Here is a 27,281-nt window from a genome sequence, read left to right as displayed (position 1 = left end):
TCGGAATAACGGGCCTTTGAAACAACGGGCAGTCCCCCATTAGGTGTGGCTACTTTGACTTAAATGTGAAAAATGTGTTTCCCTTTCATCCATCCATCCATCCATCCATCCATTTTCCAAGCCACTTATCCTAATCAAGGTCGTGGGATGCTGGAACCTATCCCAGCAGTCATTGGGCGGAAGGCGGGGAAACACCCTCGACAGGTCGCCAGTGCGTCACGGGGCCGACACACACACACACACACACACACACACACACACACACACACACACACACACACACACACACACACATATTCAAACCTATAGGGACAATTTAGTAAGTCAGATTCACCTGACCTACATGTCTGGATTGTGGGAGGAAACCGGAGCACCGGGAGGAAACCCACGCAGACACAGGGAGAACAGGCAAACTCCACACAGAGGAATTAATAACATATTAATATTAGCGTAATAACATAATTGCTGGTTCCTCCCTATCAAGGATGTGCACATCTTCAACCTTGAAAGAGTGTCCACTGGCCTGTAAATGGGTGTAGACTGGGAAGTCCTGGAAACAAGTTTAAACAAAATGAAGTGTCCAGTAATGTCAAATATGACATCAAACAAAAAACGGGATTACTCTGGAAAGTGTAAAAAAGAAAAAGAAAAAAAGACTTCTGATCATTTTTTAAAACGAGTGTGTCTATGAGTTCATGCAAACCTTTATGAATTTGCTTTTCTATTTTCTTGTTTCCATTTGTTATGCTACTTCAGTATACTTTAACAACAAATATTACTTGGACCACTACAAAAGATTGCAGATGAACATTTAATATCCAGGAATTCACATTATTGACACTACCACTGACTAGCCCTATAACCATTTGGCCGCAATTTCGACCATTGACCATACACGGTCCAGCCATATACTAGGTTTTGACCGCGCTGTCCTTCAAATGACCCAAGCACAAAGTGCCATCAATGCCTCAGGCCATAAAACCCATAGGGACATTTCCTCAGAGCACAGAGCACCTCTAGTGCATTGCAATTCCCCAAGCGGAACTTTTCCCAAAGTAACACTGATTACCAACAAACATCAAAAAGCCATTTAGGTCAAATAGCTGTGGTACTCGATAAACTTTTTTATGGGCTCTCCCATTTGTTTAATTTGTAATGTCAACCACTGGACTTATAATAGAGCCAAACATCTCAAAGTTGCTGTTGTTACCTAAACGCTGGGCAATATTGCTGAAAATATTCACCAAAAAAAAAAAATCTCATATCAGATAACTTTTATTTCTACCAAATTTAAATGGCTGATTTTGCCCCTGAATGAAAGCCGAATAGTCAAGATGGTTGTCTTTAAAACACTTGAATACCAGATTATGCTATTTCTCAAATACAAATAATACAGCAACTATGCAGTAAAATGTGATGGAAATGCATCGCTCTAATTTCTCTAACAGCAAGGATACCTGTCAACTCTTTTCTGTTCACAGGGATATCGATTGATCGCTAAACACACAAATAGAAACATCATTTTAGACTTTTAAAACCGTTGACTTATATTCACTGAATATGGATGGAAACATGACAAATGGTTTTTGCTTTGCTAATAGGCTCACTCTCAGAAGGCTTTCTATGGGTCAACCAAACGCACTACATTTTCCATGCAACCTGGCGGCATATGGCGTAAAACAGTAGCTACATGAGTTGCTGTCCCATTATCATTTATCTCCTTACTGTTAAACATGACAAGAACTCCGCTAAAGCAAATATCGATAATAATTGAGGTCTGTTTGTTTCAAAATCCACGTCTGTATGTTCTATATCTTCGACAGAGCCACTGAAAATGTACAGGTTGGGCAGCTGCTCGCCTGCCGTGTCGCTATCCACAGGGAGGTGTGGTTACACCAGCAAGGGATGATAGGAACTGTCGTTCAGGTAACAACCTCATCCTGAGCAGAAAGACAAAGAAAGAGACAGATGGTGACAATGTCAGATAGAGAGAATAACAGAAAGAAAGAGGCAGTCAAATAGGCTTTTTCACTTTGATCAGAATAGCAAAAGATAATAACTTGCGCTTCAGCTAATCCTTCTTGGTAAGCTGTTCAGTCCATGCAAATGAACCTTGTCTGTTATAGTGGAAAACTAGATAAAAGCAGGTTTAGATAAGTATTTAGCACTGCCTATACAAACTTGTTTCCTTCCAAGTAAAGGCCTTTTGCAGTTGAAGAGGGCTAAATATACCAGCATCAGTAACAATCTAATTCCTTTTCTGTCAGGTCTTCAGCAACTTGGTCTCCGTTCTTTCACCTGTCACACACTTGCACTTTGGAGATCAGCCTTGAAAATAATCCACACTACAACCAACAAACAAGAGTACTAACACAGCTGCAATCGTCACCACTCGAATATCCATCACCCCCCCACGTCTTCTGGATGCCTTCCATCCTACCCCCCCCCAACTCTGTGCCTTGGCCCCCTGACCTCTCCTATAAACAGGTGTAATGACACTCCAGGCACCTCTATAAGTAAAACTGAACGCCACTCCAAGGTTGTGGCTATGATGACAGCTTAGTGACCAATCAATGCTTTAACATAAAACTTAAAATAGAATCTAGGCCTCAAAATCATCAGTGACCACAGCCTTGAAACTGAAATGGATGGCAGACTTTGACTATTTGGCACAAGGGGGGTGGGTAGTGAGCCCTCAGCCCCCAAGGCCACAGGACCAGCAGTTTTACAACAGTCCAAGCGACTTGTAAGAGCCCATAAGATACTTTAAATTAGTCTCCTGATATCGGTAGTGCTCTTGCAGTGGAAAGAGTTAATTTATGATGTTGCAGCTGTGTAAATAGATAGTGGTGATGATGTATTGCTCAGGAATGTAAGTAAGATAGCAATCACAGCTGATGACTCCCTGACATAACACTTGGCAGGTGCCATCAGTTTGCACAAGATTGATATACGGCATACATTCTACATGGGTTGCCTTGCCACATCTTCCTTCTCCCTGATATGTGATTCTCAATGAGAGAGAGAGAGAGAGAGAGAGAGAGAGAGAGAGAGAGAGAGAGAGAGAGAGAGAGAGAGAGAGAGAGAGAGAGAGAGAGAGAGAGAGAGAGAGAGAGAGAGAGAGAGAGAGAGAGAGAGAAATTTTAAAAAGGTACATTTACTCAGAATACATTACAGTCCAGCGGCTGATACTCAAACACAATCATCGCTTTATCATCCAGTTCATACAAAAAATAAAAAATAAATAGAAAGTGTCAGGAAAAAAATCAACTGAGTGGTCTAAACAAGTATTTGCAAAAACAGAAATTCAAAATAAAATAGCTCAACATAAACACAAAATCGCCTCAGGGGGTTTGCAGCAACACAACATCCTGTCCTTAGACCCTCGCATCGGATGAGGAACAACTCCCTAAAAAAAAAAACTTTTAACAGGGAGAAAAAATAGGAAGAAACCTCAGGGAGAGCAGGAGGAGGGATCTCTCTCTCTCCCAAGACGGACAACGTGCAATGGATGTTGAGCTTACACAATTTACATACCAAAGAAATAAAATGAAACAAAGCAAATAATACAGCCAGGACTTTCCCTCATTACACAAATTAAAAAAAAGAAAAGAAAGAAAAACATCTTCATCAACTCCCACTATGCACAATACCACCCCCAGCTCTGGAAAAAAAAGGCCATTTCTGTGTAGAAGCTCTGCTCTGTAGGGTGATGTTCGTGGTGGAAACCAGTTTCTGGGAAAGTCCTGGAGAGCACCAGTCATGGACATCCAGCCTGGCTCCATGAATCAGTGGCTTCTCCAGCAGCAGTAAGAGGAAGATCGCCCAGTGCAACACACTTGTCGACCAAATTCGTCTAAAGCATCATCAAGGAGTTGTAATTTAACTTTCTGTACAAGTTTTTTCAGTCTGAAGATTTCCTGGTCAGAAAATGTGTTTACTTCTAAATCTCCTGTGTTTTTTATAAAACGTTTGATTGAGTCAACAAAAAGCTGCAAGTCTGAAAAGTAATTTTCCACCTTGACTGTCCTCAAACCCTTGGTGACCTGTAAAAACTTCCTGATTTTCAGGAAAGCATAGCTCCCTTCAGTGTCCACCTATGCACGAGGAGCGGAAACTAATTCACAGTCACTTTTTTCTGTGTCCTCCTCAGGTGAAGAAGAGGGTGTCTTTTTATCTTTTGAAACCCTCTTTGCTTTTAAATTGTCCTGTCTACCCTCTATGGGCTTCCTTTTAATAGACTTTTTTAATTTTATTTCATCATCCGACAGCATCTCTTCCTCTTCCTCAAGTGCATACTCTACCACATTAATAACAGTCTGCTGTATTTGCTTCTTACGACCACAATTCATATCTCGCCCAGCCAATTTGCTACTCCCCGTTCTCACTGTTTTCATGTCCATCTGGTTCCACCTGTTCAAGTTCTGTCACCTTATCATCGTGGTCATATTTTTCAACCTGCTCAACCTGCCCACCTTCCTCTCCTGCCTGCTCGGTCTGTCCGTTTTCCTTGTGTTCTCCACCCTCGGTCTCTTTCTGTTGCACCACCTGGTCTATTTCTCCTGCCCCTCGCTCCCCGGCCTCCTGTCTGCCCTGTGCCGACTCGGCAGCGCCGCCCTCAGCCGGAGGTGCGCCGCTCGTGGCGGCATCGGGAGACGAAGGCAGCCCTTGAGGATCAGACCTACCCTCACTCCTGTCGGGACAAGACCTTATCAAATGCCCCTCAGACCCACAGCCAAAACATTTCACCATGCCGGATGTAACAAACACAACGTAGTCAAACCCGTTGATCCTGAACTTAAGCTTCAGATCCAGGATTTCTGGTAAGATGGCGACTTGAATAGCAGCACAACTTTCTGCCTCTCGCAAGTTGGCTAAAATAAATCCTCTAAAACACTAAACTCGATGCAAAAAAAGGAGAAATGAGAAGAGGAGGTAATTCGAATAAAAGTAGCCGTACAATCCAAAAGGGTAACGCACCAGATACACAGGGAGCGAAGAAACAGTCGGAGCAAGGTAGTAGCAAACGCGAGGTTGAAGAAGCTACAATGGCGGCGAACACAGCTGAGACATTGCGTGCTGTATTAGCAGCTATCGCTAAAGAGATAAAAGAATTCAAACAAGAGCTATGAGGTGACTTTGCCAGACTCAAAGATGAGGTGAAAAGGGAAGTGAAGGAAGAGATTGCTTGCTTCCGAGAAGAAATGACACAGAAGTTTGCAGAGAGCAACGGCGAAATACAGGCGCAGAAAGTGTACATGAGTGAGGCCCAGAAGCGCATAGCCGAGCTAGAGGAATGGCAGGCAGACTCGACAGAACTGCTGATGGACATGTCGACCCAAACGCGCCAGATGCAAGAAAAAATAATGGACCTGGAAGGGAGGTCAAGGAGGAACAATATTCGAATCTTTGGTGTACCAGAGGAAACGGAGGGAGGCTCCATTACCCAGTACGTGGAACAACTCTTGAATACTCAACTTGACTTAGAAGAAGGGACCAATCTCCAGATACAAAGAGCTCACAGAGCCCTCGCTCAAAAACCCCCTCCGACAGCTCCCCCCAGGTCAATAGTGGTTAACTTTCAACAGTTTGATATAAAAGAAATGATTCTCAAGAAAGCATGGAAAAAGAATAAGATAGAGATAGGGGACAAACGTATTTACTTTGGTCACGATTACGCAGCTGAAGTGGTCCGGAAAAGAAAATCATATTTGGGCATTAAGAAAGTGCTCAAGGGTAAAGGAATTCGTTTCCAGACACCACTCGCCAAAATAAGGATCCACTGGAACAACGGAACGAAGACATATGACAATGCCAGGGTAGCTGCGATGGACATGAAGACGAGAGGCTGCGACATCGAGATACCAGACGATGACACGGCAACCACGGCCACAGAGCAGGTGGAGGCGACTGGGATGCAAGCAGGGTGGCAACGAGTCCAAGGCGCGAAAGGAGGACGTGAAGCTGCACAGCGAGCGAAAGAGAAGCTCCAGGCCTATCGGAGAAAGTAGGATTGGTATCATTCTGACTGAGTTGAGCTCCATTACAAAAGGCTTTTTCATCATGTGCCACGGAGAGAGGTAGGCTATATGGTTGCCAAACGTTGGACATACCTAGACAAGGCTGTAGGCCTATCCCATGTGATGGGCAAAATGTCAAGTCTAGAGTGGGGCCCTTTCTGAAAAGGATTTCCCCTTCACCTACCAACGGGGACTCGGGGTGGTTAGGCCCCTTTAGTTGGAAGTTATTTTTGTTGTTGATTAATGTGTTTTATGTATGTAGTTTTTTTGTTTGGAGCTCTGTGGGAATATATGGAAAAAGAGTATCAATATGTGTAGATGGTTCACACTACTAAAATAATGTCACTGAATGTTAATGGTCTAAATATGTTAAAGAAGAGGGAAAAGGTTATGATTAAGCTAAAAAAGGAGGATGTACAAATCATATTCCTACAAGAGACCCATTTAACACAGATAGAGCATGGGAAACTTAAGAAATATGGGTACAGACATTCATATTATAGCTCCTACAAGGAAGGGCGCAGGAGAGGTGTTGCAATTTTAATAGCAAACAAAACTCAATTCGATTATGATAGGGAGATTGGAGACAAGGAGGGGAGATATATTATAGTGAAGGGGAGGTTAGAGAACAAACCAGTGACATTGGTAAATATATACGCCCCTCCTGAAAGTGATAAAAGATTTTTTAAATCTTTGTTTGATGAGATAGCAAACGAGTCAGAGGGGGTCTTAATTTGTGGGGGAGATTTGAATGTCGTTTTGAATCACAAAATGGATACGACCAGTATCAAAAGGACTAAAACACAGGTCACTCGATTTGTAAATATATCACTGGAAGAGATGGGGATGGATGATGTGTGGAGACAATTACACCCTCAGGAAAAGGACTATACACATTACTCAGCTGTACATAAAGTTCATTGAAGGATAGACTATTTCCTTATGAGCAAAGACGATATTTACAGAGTAAAGGAGTGTAGGATTGGAGGGGCGGATATCTCAGATCACAATCCAGTATATTTAGAAATTAATTTGAATTGTAGAAAGCGAAATACGGTTTGGAGGTTTAATGTGGGTCTACTGAATAGTGAGCAGAGTAAGATTATGTTAAAGACGGATATTCGGACATATCTAGAAGAAAACAGCAATGGGGAAGTAGACCCAACAATAGTTTGGGATGCCATGAAGGCGGTCATCAGGGGAAAGTTAATAGCACATTCAGCATTGATCAAAAAGGCAAGATCAATTATATCCAGAAAGAATACGGACAGGTTAAGAGAAATGGAGAGGGAATACCAGACTGCGGGAAACCCGGTGGTGTTGGAGCAAATCAAATCGGCTAAGTCAGACATTACTAAAGAACTGTTAGATGAAGTTGAGAAAAAAAGCTTGTTTCTCAAACAAAGATATTATGAAACAGGCCCGCGCGCAACTAAACTGTTGGCAAAACGTATTCGCAAACAGCAAGCAGTTGGCCATATACATAAGATCAGAGACCCCCATTCAAATGAGTTAACGAATATACCAGAAAGCATAGAGGACATATTTTTGGGATATTATAAAGAGCTATATTCACAACCCACACCTGCACCCGAAGTGGAAATTAATACCTTTTTGAATTCATTAGATTTACCCTCAATTGGACGGCTCCAAAATGACAAATTAACAGCTGACATCAAGATGGAAGAGGTGATAGATGCAATAAATTCTTTGAAAAACAATAGAAGCCCGGGCAGCGATGGATACCCTGCAGAATGGTACAAAGTATTTAGGGAAGAGCTGGCACCGTTACTTCTGAGATCCTTCAATTGGACACTTCACAATAATAAGATACCACCATCATGGTCAGAGGCAATAATCACAGTCATTCCAAAACCGGGAAAGGATAAAGAATATTGTGGGAACTACAGACCTATTTCATTATTAAATGTAGATTATAAAATATATACGACAATTATCTCCAAAAGGTTAAACTCATTCATAGGTGATTTTATAGATGAAGATCAAACAGGATTCATGAGAGAAAGACAAACGCATGATAATATCAGAAGGACATTGCATATTGTTGATCAAGCGAGTAAGAGAAAACAAGCTACACTATTAGTAAGTTTAGATGCAGAAAAAGCATTCGATCGGGTGTCTTGGAATTTTTTGTATGCAGTATTGGAACGACTAGGGTTCAGCAATAAGTCAGTACAGTGCATTAAAACATTATATCAACAACCTAATGCTCGGATTAAAATAAACGGGAGTTTAACGAACAAGTTCAGTTTGCAGAGGTCGACAAGACAAGGATGCTGTTTGTCTCCGACACTGTTCGCGTTATTCATTGAGCCTTTAGCGGAGGCCATTCGCCAAAATGAAGGAATTAATGGAGTGACAGTGAATGGCACTGTCCACAAGGTGGGGCTATTTTCTGATGATGTCATAGCCTATCTTGAGCAACCATATACATCACTCCCTCAACTAATGAAGCTACTAGAACTATATGGTCATTTATCTGGATATAAAATTAACATCTCAAAAACACAGGTGCTAGTTCTCAATTATACTCCAACCACAGAATTCAAGGGAAGATTTGACTTTAATTGGAATCTAAACAAAATCAAATATTTGGGAATTTACATTACCAAGGAATTGTCTAAATTACATAAAGCAAATTACGGCAAGATCAACGATGTGATGCAAAAGGATATTGATAGATGGTCCACTCTGCCACTTGACTTCAGCTCAAGAATTGAGACAGTTAGAATGAATATTCTACCAAGGCTTCTTTACCTATTCCAATCGTTGCCTGTAGAGGTGACTCAAGCTCAATTTGATAGGTGGGATAGGACAATATCTAGATTTATTTGGGGAGGGAAGAAGCCCAGAGTAAGGTATGAAACTCTCCAACTCTCAAAGGAAAAGGGAGGTATGGGTTTACCAAATCTAAAAGAATATGTCAAAGCTGCCCAGCTGAGATATGCTGTTGACTGGTATAGGCAAGATTACATGGCCAAGTGGAAAGTCATGGAAAGGGAATATGGTGGGTACCCTATCCAGAATATTTTAGGGGATAAAGAAGTATACAAGAAAACAAAAACCCAAATGGATTCAGTCACATTATTTACACTGGAGTTATGGTTTAAATTGATTAAAATCAACAAATTACAAGATGAGATACAGTTATTGAGATGGGTAGCATATGATAGAGACTTTACTCCAGCAAGGCATGATACAGTTTTTAAACTGTGGGTTAACTGGGGAATCACAGCATGGTGCACTCTAGAGGAAAAAGGGGAGATGGAGAGTTTTCAGGGTATGAAAAACAAGTTTGATTTGGAGAATCATGACTTCTTTAGATATTTACAATTAAGGTATTATTACAACAAACGTATCAGGGGAGGACCCTCCATGGAGGTGAACAGTGTGATTCAAATTATAATTAATGCATATAAAGGGAGAAAATCTAGGACTATATCTGTACTATATCAAGCTCTCACAACTAATAAACACTCAACTACATATATAAAAGAAAAATGGGAATTAGAATTTGGCACAGAAATTACAGAGGAGGACTGGCAGAATATGTGGAAAGTTCATCAATCCTCCACTAGTTCGCGGATATGGAGGGAATTCTCCTGGAAAAATCTGATATGTTTTTTTATTACACCAAAAATCAAAAATAGATACTCCAGCACCAAACTGTCATGATGGAGGAAATGTGGAACAGAGGATGTAGACCACTCGCATATATTTTGGAAATGTAATAAGCTATGATGTAATACAAAAGGTACTTGGATATGACTTCCCTAAGTGCTATATGACCCTCTATTTCTGTAATTTTAGAAACGACGATATAGGGCCAAGTGATAGATGTTTGGTTAAGATACTGCTGATTGCGGCTAAGAAGGCAATCACAAGAAAATGGTGCCAGGTGGACGCCCCCACACAAGGACAATGGATGGAAATAGTGGAGGACATTCATACAATGGAAAAACTGACTCATCGATTGAGACTTACAGTGTTAAAGTGTGTTGTTACCTTCTACTAATGAGACGTTACAACTCGTTTCAACCCCACGGGGCTATAAACTTTAATAATAACTTCGGCACGTAAGGTTATGCATCACGCTCGGTCCGTTATTCCAGGTGCAACAACCTAAACGACCCCTGTGTAAACAAGGAACTAAACAATGGTTCCTAACAATAGTTCCTATTGTTACATCCTTTCTCTTTTCAGTTTCTTCTTTTTTTTTTAGAACCTTTAATACATTTGCACAACATTTGTGATTCACTTTTTTTTCTTTTTCATTCATGCCCCCCCCAAAGTCCATTAGTGCTACAGATCCATTCATCTATGTGAGGTCACAAAGTCTTTGTATCGCTGCGGCTGCACAACAGAGCGGCCTGATCTGGTGGTAACAGGGTTGGCCCTGTCACCAGTGTCCTTGGTTTTGTTTCCTGCTAAGACACCGCGAGAAGGAACACTCTCTGAATGTCCGGGTTCAACACTCTCTGGCTGACTGGGGCTGCTGATCTCCATGTCCATAGTGTCAGTGAAGATTGCCCCTGGTGCATGCCTGAGGTGTCTGCGATTTCTCCTGATGACACCACCCGTGTGCAGCTGGACCTCATAGGATCTCCTATCGACCGGCCTCAGCACCTTGCCCACTCTCCAGGCAGTGTGGGGTGTGAGAGGCTGAACTCTCACACATTCACCTGGGGCAAGCGTGTCCAAGTCTTTAGCCGACCTGTCGTAGTATGCCCTCTGCCGTTGTTGGTTATTTTGTAAATCCTGTTTCACCTGCACAACTTTCGGCTGTAACAGGCTTGCCTTGGTTGGCAGTAGTGTTTTGGTACAGCGACTGAGCAGCCGCTGTGCTGGTGTGGTATCAGTACCCTGTGATGGTGTGTTGCGGTGGTCCAGAAGGGCGAGATAAGGATCCCGTCCAGCAGCCTTGGCTTTGAGCAAGAGTCTTTTTGCTGTCTTAACAGCTGACTCAGCTTTGCCGTTGCTTTGCGGGTAACCTGGTGATGAGGTTTTATGTTGAAATCCCCACAGTCGACTGAACTTCTGGAATTCTTGTGACGAATACTGTGGGCCATTGTCCGAGATTACAATATCTGGGATACCTTGGCGGGCAAAATGAGCTTTCAGTTTCCGTATCACTGTGGTTGACTTGGTATCTGCCAGGTAATCTATTTCCCAAAAATTTGAGAAAAAATCAACAATTATGAGGTAGTCTTTGTTTTCAAACATGAACAGATCCGTGCCCACCTTTGCCCACGGCCTGCTTGGCACATCATGTGACATTAGTGTTTCTTTTTGTTGTTTAATGTCCATTGATCTGCAGATGTCACACTTTGCTATATATGATTTTATTTGGTCGTTCATGCCCTGCCAATAGACACACTCCCTAGCCCTCCGTAGGCATCCTTCCACACCCAGATGTGATGCGTGTAGGCGGCAAGTGATGTCTTTCCTCAACGCATCAGGGATGACAGCGCGCTCACTCCTGAACACTATTCCATCTTGGTGGCTTAACTCCTCTTGGAATGAGAAGTAGGGCTTGATTTCCCTTGGTGTTTTTGACTTATCGTCAGGCCATCCTTGCTGCATCATTTTGATGAGAAGTTGCAGTGTTTCATCCTCTTTTGTGGCAGATCGTATATCATGTAGCCTGTCTGCTGCGATAGGTAAGTGTTGGGCCATGTTGACAGTCTCTAGTTCTGCATCCGGTGCACTCTCAGGAAGATAAGCTCTGCTCAGAGTGTCTGCTAGCAGCATGTCTCTACCTGCCACATATACTACATCTAGATCATACTTTTGTATGCGCAGCATCATTCCCTGCAGCCTTTTGGGTGCACTTAGTAGAGGTTTTCTCACTATTGTTTCCAACGGCTTGTGATCACTTTGCACCGTCACTTTTCGGCCGTATGTGTACTGGTGAAATCTTTCCATGCTAAAAACCATTGCTAAGAACTCCTTTTCTATTTGTGCATACCCACGCTCTGTTTGAGTGAGTGCTCTGCTTGCAAATGCTATTGGCTTACCCATCTGCATGAGCGCTGCGCCTAAACCTGTGTCTGAAGCGTCACACTGCACTGTGAGTTCCTCATCTGGGTTGTAATATTTCAGTACTGGGACCTTTGCTATAGTCTCTTTCAATTTGAGGAAAGCCTCCTCATGCTGTGCTGTCCAGTTCCACTCCCTGTTTTTGTGTGTCAAATCTCTCAACACTATGCACTGGTCTGAGAGGTGGGGACAAAACTTGGCTAGATAATTTACCATACCTAGCAGCCTTTGCACTCCTTTCACATCAGTCGGTGCCGGCATCTTCTCAACGGCAAGCACTTTCTCTGGATCCGCCCTGAGTCCATCAGCCGTCAGGCGGTGTCCAATGTATGTGGTCTCCTTTTGTCTCAGCTTGAATTTGTCTTTGTTCAGCTTGATGTTCTTTTGTCTGCATCTTTCAAGAAACAGTCTCAGTTTTCCATCATGGTCACGCTCAGCTTCCTCCTGTGTTTCCCCTTGGCCTGTGATCAGTACATCGTCAGCTATAATGTACAAGCCCGGTACACCGTCCAGCGCTTGTGTGAGCTTTCTCTGAAAGATTTCTGGGGCCGGACTTATCCCCATTGGCATCCTCAGCCACCTGTAACGTCCGAATGGAGTGGCAAATGTTGTTAAATAGCTGGACTCCTCCTCCAGCTGCACATGCCAGAATCCACTCTTGACATCACACACTGTGAACACTTTTGCTTTTGACAAGTCCGGTAAAATGTCCTCAATGGTTGGCAGTGGGAAGTGACTGCGCTTTAGAGCTTTGTTCAAAGGCTTGGGATCGATACACACTCTTGGTTTCCCACTTGGTTTCTGTACCACCACCATTGCACTGATCCAATCTGTACTGCATTCCACAGGTGTTATGATCCCTCTTTGCTGTAGGTCCTGTAGCTCGTCCTTCAGTGGTTTCATCATGGCGACTGGGACCCGCCTCTTTGGCAGCTGTACTGGTTTCACTGTGCTGTCCACCTCTATTTTGTATTTTCCCTCGAGGCAGCCATCGCCAATGAACACATCAGCATACTCATCTTTAATTTGTCCCATTATCCACTGTCCTGTTGTTGTTTCTGTTGTGACAATACTGTCTATTGTCATGATGTTTTCATATTGCACTTTTATCAATTTCATGGCCTCACTGGCTCTCCTACCCAGCAGAGGCACTGTACCAGCTGCATTCACCACCTGGAACTCTAAGCGATATAGCTTGTTGTTTCTCGGGTTTCTTATTTTCACTTTACATTTTCCCAGTGGTTTTAATTTGGTTTTATTGTACATTACTAGTACACTCTTCGTGTGTTCTAATTTGGCATCTGGATTCAGCAGGTTAATTGGGATGATATTGCAACTAGCACCACAGTCTATTTGGAATTTGATCATGTCCTTGCCTAGAAGCATGCCAGCATAGAGAAGCTGAGTTTTCTTCATTTTCTCAGTTTATTTTACACAGGTGATAATATCTTCATATTCATCACTCTCAGATTCAGTTGTTATTTTACTCACATATTTCTTTTTCCTTAGTTCCGGTTTTACTCTGCATTTTGCTGCAAAGTGGTTCTCTCTTCCACACTTTGTGCACTTCTTCCCAAACGCTGGGCACTTTTGTTTACTTTTCTCATGCGTTTTTCCACAATATCTGCACTCCACAGTGTTGCTCGTCTGTTTCCGATAATGTGCTCCTTGCACTGCATGTACCTCTTCCACCATCGATCCCGAGATGGTTTTCACATTGTCCTTTGAGAGCTCAGCGGCTCTGCACAGCTGCAAACATGTGTCCAGTGTCAAGTTTTTCTCTCGGAGCAGTCTTTCTCTTACGATTGTGTTGTTACCTCCACACACAATCCGATCCCGAATGAGCGAGTCTCTCACTGTCCCAAAGTTGCATGTTCTTGCCAACACTCTCAGTTTCATGACATAATGGTCTATATTTTCACTGGTGCCCTGGGTTTTTGTAAAAAAAACGATAACGTTCCACAGTCTCGTTAACGCTGGGGTCGCAGTGATCATCAAACTTCTCGATAACGTCATCTAACGTCCATGCATCCTTCGGTGTGTCGCCCAGTAACGTGTCCATAAGTTCCCTGCCGCTCTCCCCGACAAGATAGCTGAACAGTTTCACCTTCTGTTTGTCATCGGCGTCAGCCATGGCTAAATCCACATACAGAGCAAACTCGTCCCTCCAGGTCTTCCATGTCCTCGAAAGGTTGCTTGAGTCCAGACATAACGTTTGCGGTGGTTTAAGCTCATCCATGTCACACGGCAGTCTCACGCTAGCAGCTAATGCTAACATATACTGAACGTTGCTTAGGAACACTAACCACTCTCCCGCTCCTAGAAACTTTTCCGCACCAAACTTCAAACCGAGTCGTCCGCCGCTGCCACCATGTTAAAGTGTGTTGTTACCTTCTACTAATGAGACGTTACAACTCGTTTCAACCCTACGGGGCTATAAACTTTAATAATAACTTCGGCACGTAAGGTTATGCATCACGCTCGGTCCGTTATTCCAGGTGCAACAACCTAAACGACCCCTGTTTAAACAAGGAACTAAACAATGGTTCCTAACAATAGTTCCTATTGTTACATACAGTACCTCGGATGGAAGACCAGTGGAAGAAATGGACATGGTTTAAGGAGCAAACACGCGACAACATAATTCATGACAACACTTAAGACTGGAAAGTTAGACCCACAGGAAGCTCTTGTAGTTCATTTTTTGTGTTTTTTTGTTTGTTTGTTTTGAGTTGCCCTGTTGGGCTTGTGTGCAAGTAAATGTAGATAATTCAATGTTTACTTCTGAATACGGATGCCATGTTTGTATTGACCTACAAACTTCAATAAAAACTAAAGTGATAAAAAAAAGCTTCAGATCCAAATTCTCCGCATTATCTCAGAATCATGAAGCCTTGTCTCCTGTGGGACACAACGTGTCTCAAGTGAGGACACTTGCAACACGAAGAGATCATTTTTATCGGGGACACTAGCTGTCCGTATCTTGCAAACTCTTCCTCCAAAGCGGCATTACTCGTGAACGGGGGAGCATTAGAAAAGGTGATTCTCGTGGCAGGACAAGTCAGCGGCAGAACGGGAGTCAACGTGTCCTTAATCACCACACCGCTGTCCACCACCTGGTTGGCTTTATCAACACTATCGATAAACATGACCACAGCACTGTTCATTCTGGATGCTGATTCTATGCTTCCATATCCCACATGTTCGCCGACCGCGAGGCAGCACTCCTCCACCAAGCATTTGACCACCGGAGCAAATTTAATTGCATGCCGGCGTGTCAACTTTTCAAACGCCTTCCCTCCATCTCCCCGCTGAGGGCGGCAGCGCCGAATACCGGGAAGAAAAAAAAAATCCACTCAGACATGTCACCGCTACCCCGTCCTCACTCGCACTTCCGCTCCGCTTCGAGAGAGAGCGAGAGCGAGAGCGAGAGCGAGAGAGAGAGAGAGAGAGAGAGAGAGAGAGAGAGAGAGAGAGAGAGAGAGAGAGAGAGAGAGAGAGAGAGATAGATGTGCCCTGCAACAACCGCATGTGGGATGCAACAACTACTAGACCTGCTTGAGAACTATTGCCAACACTGGGCCTTGGCAATAAATCCAAAAAAGACAAAAGTAATGATCTTCCAGAAGAAGCCCAGATGTCAGGAAAATAGATACCAGTTAACTCTAGGTAGCATCACCTTAGAGCATTAGATGCAGTATACTTACCTTGGTCTAATTATTGCAGCATCGGGGAGTTTCAGTATGGCAGTGAATAACCTAAAACAAAAAGCTCGCAGAGCTCTATATGCAATTAAAAATAAATTATTTAACATTCATATACCAATCTCCATCTGGCGCAAACTGTTTGATAGTGTAATTCTGCCCATTGCGCTATATGGAAGTGAGGTATGGGGTCCACTCAGTCTTTCCAGCTACACTAGATGGGACAAGCATCCAGCAGAAACCCTACATGCTGAATTCTGTAGAATGATTCTGAAAATACAAAAGAAAACACCAAACAACGCATGCAGGGCAGAATTAGGCCGGTTTCCATTATTGATAAACGTACAAAAAAAGATCTCTAAATTTCTGGATGCATTTAGATCTCAACAAATACATTGCACTTTAAAGCTCTGAAAACCCAAGAACTGAACTCCGAAAAGAGTCCCCTGAAGCAGCTGGTTCTGAGACTCACTAACCCTTTAACAAATACTAAGACCAATAAACCTCAGGCCAGCACTGCATTCCAAACAAACCGGAAGATAAATCAGCCTATAAAACAAAGCAAGAACAATTATTTGAAACATTGGAACGCTGAAATCAAAACTCAAAACAAACTAGAAGTCTATCGGGCCCTAAAAACAAACTATGATTTGGAAAAATACCTCTTAACTGTCAGAGACAGAAAGCAGCGACAGATCCTCACCAAATACAGCCTCAGTGACCACAGTCCAGCCATTGAAAAGGAGAGCTAAAAAGACGTGGTTGCCAAAAGAGCAGCGAATATGTGGTCAATGCATGACAGATGAGGTTGAGACAGAGGTGCACTTTCTCCTTAAATGTGACAAATTTGAAAAACAGCGACGGGCTTTTGTCAAGGAGCTGGAACATTGGATTCCTGAGTACCAGGAAATGGACGACGCAGGTAAGCTGCGGGTGGTCCTGGGAGGGAGGCCAGCAGCGAGCATTGCAGCAAGATTTATATTTTCCTGCCACAACCTGAGAGACAGTGGGTGACGGCACCTATTATTGGTTGTTATTTGTTATTGTCATTATTTAGCGAATGCCTCTTGGCAGACACTTTTGGTCCGGGGCGACGTGCGGGCTGTAGGTGCACACATTCTCAATGAGTGTGGCCCCCTGGGGCCGAGCGCATGGCCTCAGTGTTGTTGGTGCTGTGTTCTTGCCAGCTAGGCCGCGGAACCATAAACTATTATTGCTGCTGTTGTTGTTTGATATCATAATCATTGCTGTTGTTGCTGTTATTACAATCATTGTTGCTGTTGTGCTGTTGTTTTACATGCTTTGGCAAGATGCACAAAAACGTATGTCATGTCAATAAAGCAAATATTGAATTAAATTGAATTGAATTGAACTGAACTGAACTGAATTGAATTGAGAGAAATGAGAACACGGGTTTAGTCTTCCAAACCTGATGGGCATCAGTGATCACAAACACAGTAGGCCTACATACAGTATTCTTCTGGAAAGCTGCAAACACTGCTTGAGTCATAACTGATCACCAGGATTGTATTTTGCGCATTCAGCCCACTTTACTCAACTCAGCTGAAGGCAATGATTAGTATCATTTACCAATTTGTCAGCGTTAAACAGCTCAACATTTTTCATGCTCTGTTTGGTATTGTCTGCAAGTATGATCATGGCCAAAACGTCTTCACATATGAGCGAAGATATCACACAGCCTTGCTTGACTTTCTCGTTGGCAAAGTATCTGGGAGGGATTTTTACGAGACATTTCAGTAATAGCTTCAGAAATAAATTCCCTCTGATATCGGATCTCACCAGTGGATAACTGTGGAAGCATTACAGGTGAAAATTAGCACATACTACGTATCACCCACCATCCATCACCATCTAATCTTGTTCCATCTGCAATTAGCTAATTCACTATTACAACCTAATTTCCAATTTCTGCATATGTAAACCCACATTTAAAACTGCTGGTAAACACAAGTATATGTGAATGTACACTATATCATATATGCAAATAACACAAGAAACAGCGAACCACTCTATGCACATTTGATCCACTCTTTATGCAGACCCATATTGTATGGGACTTCACTTAGAATATAGACTAACCTATATACCAGCCTACATTATGACCTAGATGGAAGAAAAGGGGGCATTGAGGAGACTTAAACACTTCTATGTGTCTGCCGTCTCAGTGGAAGTGTCAGGCCCTCCTTCTCTGACATACTTAAGTAAACTCACTTCTCAGGACCTGTTAAGCGTGTGTGTGTGTATGCTTGTATGAGAGCGTTAATCTTAATACCCCAGCCACCCGCATGCCAGTGGCCTCACTAGTCACAGTGGGCTCAGCCAGAGAGCATGCTCATTAATGTCATTTGCCCAACACAAAAGCTAGTGATTTGGCAAAGAGCAGGGCTTAATAGGTGATTGCCCACTACTATAGTCAGGCTTTTAGAGGCAGGGCTGGGTCATGCAAGTTTATGGTAAGTTCAGCTGGGCAAAAATGTACTAGTGAGGATAAGAATTTGCTCACTGGGTGAAAATCCAGTCCAGTGAAATAAATTCTACTTTGTGAGGTTGTGATGGGCTGGGTTGAGTTTAACTGGGCTCAGTAACTGGGCCAGATCGATCTGCTCTAATCTAGGCTGGTCTGTTCTGGACCTGTCTGTTGGCTGTCCCCTGCTCAGCTCTGCCAGTCTGTACCCAGAGGGCCTGTTATTTTTGGAGCTCAGCTGAGAAGAGATGACAGCATCACAGGCTGCTTAAGCTGCTTATATTTCCTCAAGCACTCCAAATGCATCCTGGGATCTCCACCCTCACATCACTGCTGTTAAACATGTGCATTTTCACAACACTCAGATATAGACAGATGTAAGATAACATGGAAACATATACAAAATGGACTTCCTGTTTCTGCTGTAACCACACAAAGTGATGTCACAGCATGTGGCAGCATGCAGATGTCACAGCATGTGACCACCTGGTGATCGTGTAGGGGTCAAGCAGAGTCCATTGCAGGTGGAGGACAAGTCAGTGAGGCATGAAGATGAGAGCATCCCAGAGGACGAGTGGGGAGCAGAAGAGAGGGAGAGGGGGTGACACATCAACGAGGCGCTCGAGGTATGGAGGGAAAAGGATGACAGGTAATAGATACTGAGGTCTCAGATGAATGAGAGCCCACTTTATCTGTGCTCTGGGGGCTCTGCTTTCCAAGCACCACAGCTCTTACAGAGGCAATGAGGATGTGGAGAGTGACACAGCTTAAGTGCACACTCAGGGGTGTAGAGCATTCTAGTACAAAGGTGCTGTTCTTAAATGTAGTAAAGAGCCGTTTTTTGCTGTTTTCCTCCCTATCTTTCTTCAACTAGATATAGATGGGCTTTGGTATACAGGTTTTTGTTTTGTTTTTTATTTTGTTGTACAGTCTACACACATTCTCAAGCTCTTTCCCATCCCCATCTCATTAATGAAAAGAAAAATGAGCAAACAGCATTTGCACATGAAACTGATTGCTGGTTTTGGTCGTTATGCAACTGTGCTGTTTATAAGGCTGGGGATACAGTCAGCTGAGACTGACAAAGTCACTTAGATGAGTGGAGAAAAGTTTCTCCCACTAAACTTTGGGTCCAGATGAACTGATTCAACTTTCTGGGGGAACAATGGCAAGATATTTACATCACTTTTACAAAGGTGCTATGATCGTTGCAGTTATACTGCTAAATCCTACGATGCCTTTGAAATTAAATACAGGCGAGGTGATATTTTGCCGTCCAGAAATTTAGGGGCCAAATGCAACAAGGAAAATTGTGACGAATTGCTGGCTGAAAGGTAGCCATTTAGTGTTTAGTGCTGCCCTGATGCCTATTCAGTTACATTTATACACAAACTTGAGAAAGAAAAGGTTTAAAACAGCCACTGCATGACAAGCATGATGGAAGAACTATGACAACAATTTGGACATTATGCACTGATGAGCCAAAACATTAAAAACCAGGCTGTAATCATCAAATCTGGCAAACCCGTCAGAGGAGAGCATTCTAGTACTCCCCAAAGGATTATATTTTGCCCTGACCTACTCTGCAGAGTAATTTGATACAAAGGTCGACCTGTTTCGCTTTTACAGGAATTTACACACTAAGGCATGGTACAAGCAAAATCTCACAGCATCTACAACCTCCATAGACTCAGGTCAGACTGCGTCTTTTAACCTTAGACCACAGTTTAAACCAAAATCCACATTTTGTCTCTTGGTTGAAAGTGCTGCATTAAATTCACTTGCAAAAACAGTGGATTTTTATATTAAGAACTTATTCAAAACAAAAAGGCACCAAAACATCGTAAACTTTCCTGTTAAGGAAAAAAAAATTGCCTTGGAAAAATTATCAAAAGATGATGAAATTGTGGGTGGCACGGTGGCAAAGTGGTTAACGTGGTCGCCTCACAGCAAGAAGATCCTGGGTTCGAACCCTGGGGTTGTCCAAACTTGAGGGTCATCCCAGGTCATCGTCTGTGTGGAGTTTGCATGTTCTCCTCGTGTCTGCGTGGGTTTCCTCCGGGTGCTCCGGTTTCTTCCCACAGTCCAAAGACATGTAGGTCAAGTGAATCGGCCATACAAAAAAACCAAAAACGTCTAGGTGTGAATGTGTCAGCTCTGCGTGATGGACTGGCGGCCTGTCCAGGGTGTCTCCCCGCCTGCCGCCCCAACCACTGACTGCTGGGATAGGCTCCAGTATCCCGCGACCCGAATTCAGATTATCAGCTTGGATAATGGATGGATGGATGATGACATTGTCATGACCAAAGCAGAAAAGGGGGGAGCTATTATGGTTTGGGGTAGGGACATGTATCAAAGAGGCCCGTCGTCAGCTCAATAACAGTTTTACCAACCTCAGACATATAATCCAACTGAATCTCAAAATGGAACCAAGAGAGATGCTTATAGAAGCAAAAGAAAATGGCTGGATTTCCGAAGCCAAACTATGATTCCTATATAATGAAAATCCATAAATGGCTTCATTTTACATGCTTCCTAAAATACATAAATGTGTGGTTAATCCCCCAGGTAGACCTGTGATTTCAGGTAGTGACAGCCTTACCGAACCAGAGTCAAAGTATATATTGACTATTTTAATAAATCATTTTTACCTTCACTTCCTCACAGATCAGACTTCAAGGTGCATCTACTGACTTATAAAATCCTAAATGGGCTTGCCCCATCATACCTGTCTGATCTGCTTGGCATCCCCCTTGTCACATTTTTTTATATATCCATATAATTATCTTGTGTTAATGTTATATCCTTCTCTCACTCTGATGTGTGACTAATGTTTTTTTTTCTTGTCTCTTATCCTGGATATATGTGAATGGTGTGATGTGAGTCTCTCTTATATGCATGTGTAGTCTGTCTTTCTGTCAGGTCTACATGGTGACAGTGGTCATGTGGCTCAGGTCCTAGGCTGTTCCGGTGGCATCTGGACACTGCTCGGCATCCTCCGCATCATATTCTTCATATATCTTATAATTCCATTATAATTCTGTTATCCTCTTTCAATGTCGTATTCTGTAAATTGTGTACACACAACTTCCATTGCATGTCTTTCTGTCTTATGAGAGAGATCCCTACTCTGTTGCTCTCCCTGAGGTTTCTTCCTATTTTCTCCTTGTTAAAAGTTTTTTTTTTTTAGGGAGTTGTTCCTTATCTGATGCGAGGGTCTAAGAATAGGATGTTACATTTCACGAACTCCAAAATGGCTGAGAGGGTTATTGCATTGTGACATCATCCACAATAGCTCGCTGGAAAAAAGAAAAACGATGGAGGTGCATTCCCCGTGCCAATCCCGGACAATATGACCCCCTGTGGTCATATGTCCTCCCACCGACCCCGTATTGGCACGCCCACCGGAAGCGCTATTCCTCTTTCCATCTCCAACTAAATGAGATCGGTCGATGGCTGTTTCTCTCTCGCTGGGACTAAGAGTAAACCTGCAAATACGCAAGTAATCTAGTGATATACTGGTATATTAGATACTAATTTATAGTTAGATTACCTTTTATCGCCAAGATGTTCGTTAATCCGGTCGATGTGGCCGGATTCTACGCTTGGTGCGGGTGTGTTAAACCGGCGACGCTCCAATGGGACCCCCATCCGGACTGTGTCTCCCATATCCCGCATGTTCACTACACGGGCTACTTGAGGGATGTAGACTGTAATGAGATCGACTGCAATTTCTGTAAAACCATCAGAGGATCGGGGCGCCAAAGGTTGGTTGCCCTGTACCGTCAAAGATGGGGACTTGCAGATCCCTTCGCACCTGCTAACGAGGCGGCTAGCATGGTGCTACCTAGCTATAGCCATGGGGCGGAGGCTAGCAACATCCCTCCGATGCTTCCTAGCTACAGTCACGGGACGGCGGCTAGCATTAGCATCCCTCCGGAGCCAGAGGCTATCCCACCATCCGGGGTAGTTAGAGAGGACTGGACCAATGAGATCCTATCTCTCCCTGGTGAATCCGTGGCATGTTATTCGGCGGGTGCGGAACCCGAGGATTCACTGCCTGAGGAAGTAGACGATCAGGGCGTGGAAGACGACCAGCCAAGTTCGTCTCAACCAAACAAAGATGGCGACGCCATGCAACGTGGGTCCGAAACAGTCCTCGCCAGTTTCCGCGATCTGCTCGCGCGAGCGGTCAAGTCTGCCGACATCGTTACCGAGCCGGGCAATCCTCAAGATCCGGTGGTAGCCGATTTTCCACGAATGGCAGAGAGGGTCAGGGACTCCACTCTACCACCTTATCCTCACATCGAACGAGCGTTTAAGCGGGCGGAGGCGGATCCGCTACTTAAATCGTCCTCAAAGTTCAGTCAGAAGGGGGTTGACGTCTTAGCAGTCCAGGTTAGGAACCTGAACTACAAAGACTGGAAAATTCCGCAACCAGAGAGGGACGTTTTATCGTTCAACCCTAACACCAAGGTGGGGTCTCGCGATACTCCCAAACACCCTTCGCAGTGGGGCCAACAGGTGGATCGTTACGCGTGTGATGCATGGCACGCCAGTACACGCGCAGCTGGACTCGTCTCAACGGCTGGGATGATAACGGCGTACATGCGCAAGCTCTGCTGCCTATCAAACGTCGAGCAAAGCAAAGCCGCCATCGCTACAGCAGGTATCGACGGGGCCGAGTTCGGTGACGTAGTGGCCAGCGAAGCAGGTTGTGAGTACATCTTGGAAATGGAACGCATAGCTGACTCCCTGGGATCGCTGCTGTATTCCATCGCTCTAGAGTGCGGTTCTAGCGCAGCTGCCTCCACCCTTTCGCGCAGACGTCTCTGGCTAGAGACAGCCGGGGTAAAAGAGGAATTCTGCAAGGAGTGGATGGCCCACTCCTGCGCAGGGTACCAGGGCCTGTTTGGAACGACCCCGGACATTATCAGCAAATACAAGGCCGCCCAGGCCGAGCGCGAAACCTTGCACAAGGAGCTTCTCCCGATGATGAAGAACCCGCCTACCCCTAAGCCCGCGGTGGGCAAAGGGCAGGGGGACAAGCCTGCGCGCAAGCAGAAATGGAGAGAGACTTATCCAAAAAGAGGTGGTAAAGTGGGGCGCGGGCGTGGACAGGGCTCACGTCCAAACTCCCAGTCTTCCACAGAACCAGCGGCCAAGGCGGCCAAGCCGGACAGCACAGACACTTCCAAGAAGGGAGCTGCCAAGTGACGTGTTTCGGCAGGATGTTACGACCCACACCAACAGACTGATTCCAGAGCCGTCTCCGGCGATATAGACGCTTGTTCAGGGGACACAGCGTGCGCAGGGCTAAACACTGCGCCTTTTATTTTGGTTTCTGATGCACAGTCTACTTGTTCTATTCCAAAGGTTGTGAATGTGAATAAAAGTTTTTATGTTGGTGATGATGGTGATTGCGTATTAAAAGGTTTGAAACGCAAGTCTGATTGTCTGTCTGAATCTTTAGGTAAAGATGATGATAACAGTGTAATAACATCCCTGCTGGAAATATTGGATAATAATAACATGAGCGCAAATGCGCCCCTGGGAGGGGACTATGATGCGACAATGTTTAGTCTCTCTGATGGGTCAAATGGTAATTTGGAAAGGTTCAAAACACCAATTCCCCCATCTGGGTCTCCTTTACAAGGACGAAGCCCCCCCATGGATGCAGGGCATGGCGGGCGGGGCTTCCCCAGACCCTTTACGCGCAACTTACGCGCGCTACCTGAACAGCAAGCTACAGGAGGCAACGAGACCTCTGTCACGCATGTTACACAGGTGGAAGGAATTGGTCCCGTCGGCTTCTGTTTTGGATCAGATAGCCCACGGACACCAAATCCTTTTCGAGAACGGTATTGTACCCCCGTACTTGGGAATAGTGCATACGGAACCGGGGTCGGTGGCCGAAGCACAAATCCTAGACAACGAACTCACAGAGTTACTCTCGAAAGGGGCAATCACGGTGGTTCCTCCCCTAGAAAGAGAAGACGGGTTTTACAGCCGTTACTTTCTGGTCCCGAAGAAGGATGGGGGCATGCGCCCAATCCTAGATTTGAAACCCTTCAACAAGTATGTAGAGAAGGTCAGTTTCAAAATGCTACGCACACCGGTTCTGCTGTCAATGGTGACACAGTCCGATTGGCTAACTTCGGTCGACCTAAAAGATGCTTTCTATCATTGTCCGATTGCGGAAAGACACAGAAAGTATCTTCGGTTCTGTTACCGGGGTCAGTGTTACCAGTACACATGCCTCCCGTTCGGATATCGCCTCTCTCCTCTGACATTCACAAGGTGTGTGAAAGCAGCCCTCGGAGTGTTGATGCGCAAAGCTATGCGCTTGGCATGGTTCCTAGACGACCTGTTGGTGTTGGCCCGGTCGCCGGAAAAGGCAATACTCCATACTCAGGAGTTGATGGAATTCATGGAGTACATGGGTTTCACTATCAACATAAAGAAGAGCGCGCCATGGCCTTCGTGCCAGGCAACGTATCTGGGTCTGAGTTTGGATACGGTATCCATGCGCGCAACCCTTACGCAAGAGAGATGGCATTCCACCAGGACCACGTTAGCACATTTCGTCCCGGGGACATATGCCACTTATCGGATGATCAGGAGGCTGCTGAGCCTTCTGGCATCGGCTCACCAAGTTGTTCCTTTAGGTCTGTTGTTCATGAGGAGACTGCAATTGTGGTTCGCAGTTCACTTCTTGAAATAGGGCAACGAACGCCGGTACAACAACCATCTTATCCTGGTCCCGCGCGTGGTAGCGCAGGACCTAGACCACTGGAACAGAGCCTGCGTGGACATGTCTGGGGTCCCTATGGGCACCAGGGGACTCGAGGTAACGATTTATACGGATGCGTCCCTCTCGGGTTGGGGGGCCATCCTTGGCTACAAAACAGCGCGAGGAGTGTGGCCGTCTGGGGAGAAGGTCCACATCAACGCGCGCGAGACGGAGACGATTTGGCTGGCTACCCAGCATTTCGCTCAAGATCTCGTAGGCCGTCACATACTGATAATGACAGACAGCATGACGGCCAAGGCCTACATCAACCGCCAAGGCGGTATGAAGTCCAAGCGTTGCAGAGAGTTGGCCATGCAAATTTGGATTTGGGTCAACAGCAACGCGCTATCAATCAGGGCGCTTCATGTTCCTGGGAAGGACAACGAAGCAGCGGACATCCTCTCGAGAGGCGGCCCGCATGCGGACAATTGGAGCCTCAACCCAGCCATAGTGGCTATGATCTGGGAGAGGTTCGGGGTAGCTCAAGTGGATCTGTTCGCATCGAAACTCAATTACAAGTGCCCTCGTTGGTACTCGATGCTCCCGTCCGACCTAGCGCCGTTGGGGGTCAACGCGCTTGGACTAGATCCATGGCCCGAGGAGATGCTTTACGCATTCCCCCCCGCGCAGGTGCCTCCTAGACCTGCTGGTCAAGTTCGAGCGCACAGGGGGTCGGTTAGTTCTCGTGGCCCCGTACGAACCGAGCACCCCGTGGTTTCCGCGAATAGTGCCCTGGATAGTAGGCGAGCGGTTCGACGTCCCGGAGTGGGCGGACGCCCTGCAAGCAGGAGGGCTGCTACGAGAGGGCCCCTAGATAGGAGGCTCCCGATTTGCGGCGTGGATGCTTACAAAGCCAGGCTCTTAGCTATGGGACTTAGTGCGCAAGTGATTTGTGTCATCTTAGCGGCGCGTAAAGACTCCACGTATTCCAGGTACCAGGGGAACTAGAATCGATTTGACCAATTTTGCGCTGAACGCGACATGGACCCTTTGTCAGTAGGGATTGGCCCTATACTGACTTTTGTGGAGGTCTGTAGGAGTGATAGACTATGGTCTTTCTCCTCGGTCAAAGTCTGTGTATCGGCTCTCATGTTCTTCCGGGGGAAGATCGAGGGTAGCACGGTTTTCACGCACCCGCTCATGACGCAGTACCTGTTGGGTGCTAAGAAGCTCTCAGCTAAGGAGCTTACGAGAGCTGAAACTTGGGATGCTTCCCTTGTTCTGCGCGCACTAGAGAAAGATCCCTTTGAACCCATGTCTACGGCAGACATGCGTTATGTCTCGGCTAAGCTGGTTGTGCTCTTGGCACTTACCACCGCAGCGAGGGGTTGTGAGCTCACTGCACTCACCATCAAGGGGATGGTGTTTTCTGGTGATCTGATGGTCACGCTCTTTACAGACCCCAGTTTCGTGCCCAAAACTGTGTCTGTCCTGACGCATAGGGCCCCGGTGGTGATACACGCGTTTCATCCGTCACCGGTGACTAGGGATGAGAAACGCTTGCACCTCTCGTGTCCTGTACGGGCTTTACGCATTTACATGCGGCGCACAGCAGATATTCGTAGGTCTGACAGGCTGCTGTTGACCTACAGAGTGAGCAAACCAGGTTATGCCCTTTCCACCCAGAGGCTAGCACACTGGCTGGTGGATGGTATTACGGAGGCGTATACCAAAGCGGGTAAAACAGCTCCTAAACTGAAGGCGCATTCTACCCGAGGGACTGCTACGTCGATAGCTGTGTTGTCAGGTATCGACTGGGAGGTCATCCGCCAGGCGGCGGTTTGGAGTGGTGAGACCACTTTCTTACGGCATTATTACCGGCACGTTAAGGTGCGGTCGGTTGCCGACGCTGTTCTGGAGCAGGCCTCTTAGGATGCTCTCATCAGAACGCGTACCCCTTCCCACCAGGGGTTTGAAGGGTTCATTGGACGGCTAGGGAACGGAGGCACGAATCCTGTCGTTGTTCAATGCAATAACCCTCTCAGCCATTTTGGAGTTCGTGAAATGTAACTGGGTTCGCGAAGCGAACCCTAGTTATATGAACAACGACAAAATGGCTGAGAATAGAGCCGTTCTCCTCCTACCCGGGCCACAGGTGTGGTGCTCATTTAGTTGGAGATGGTTCGACTTACAAAGAGGAATAGCGCTTCCGGTGGGCGTGCCAATACGGGGTCATATTGTCCGGGATTGGCACGGGGAATGCACCTCCATCGTTTTTC

This window comes from Lampris incognitus, chromosome 1, assembly GCF_029633865.1.
Source record: "Lampris incognitus isolate fLamInc1 chromosome 1, fLamInc1.hap2, whole genome shotgun sequence".
NCBI lineage: Eukaryota > Metazoa > Chordata > Actinopteri > Lampriformes > Lampridae > Lampris > Lampris incognitus.
The sequence above is the reverse complement of the archived record's forward strand: the minus strand, read 5'-3'. Positions refer to the sequence as shown.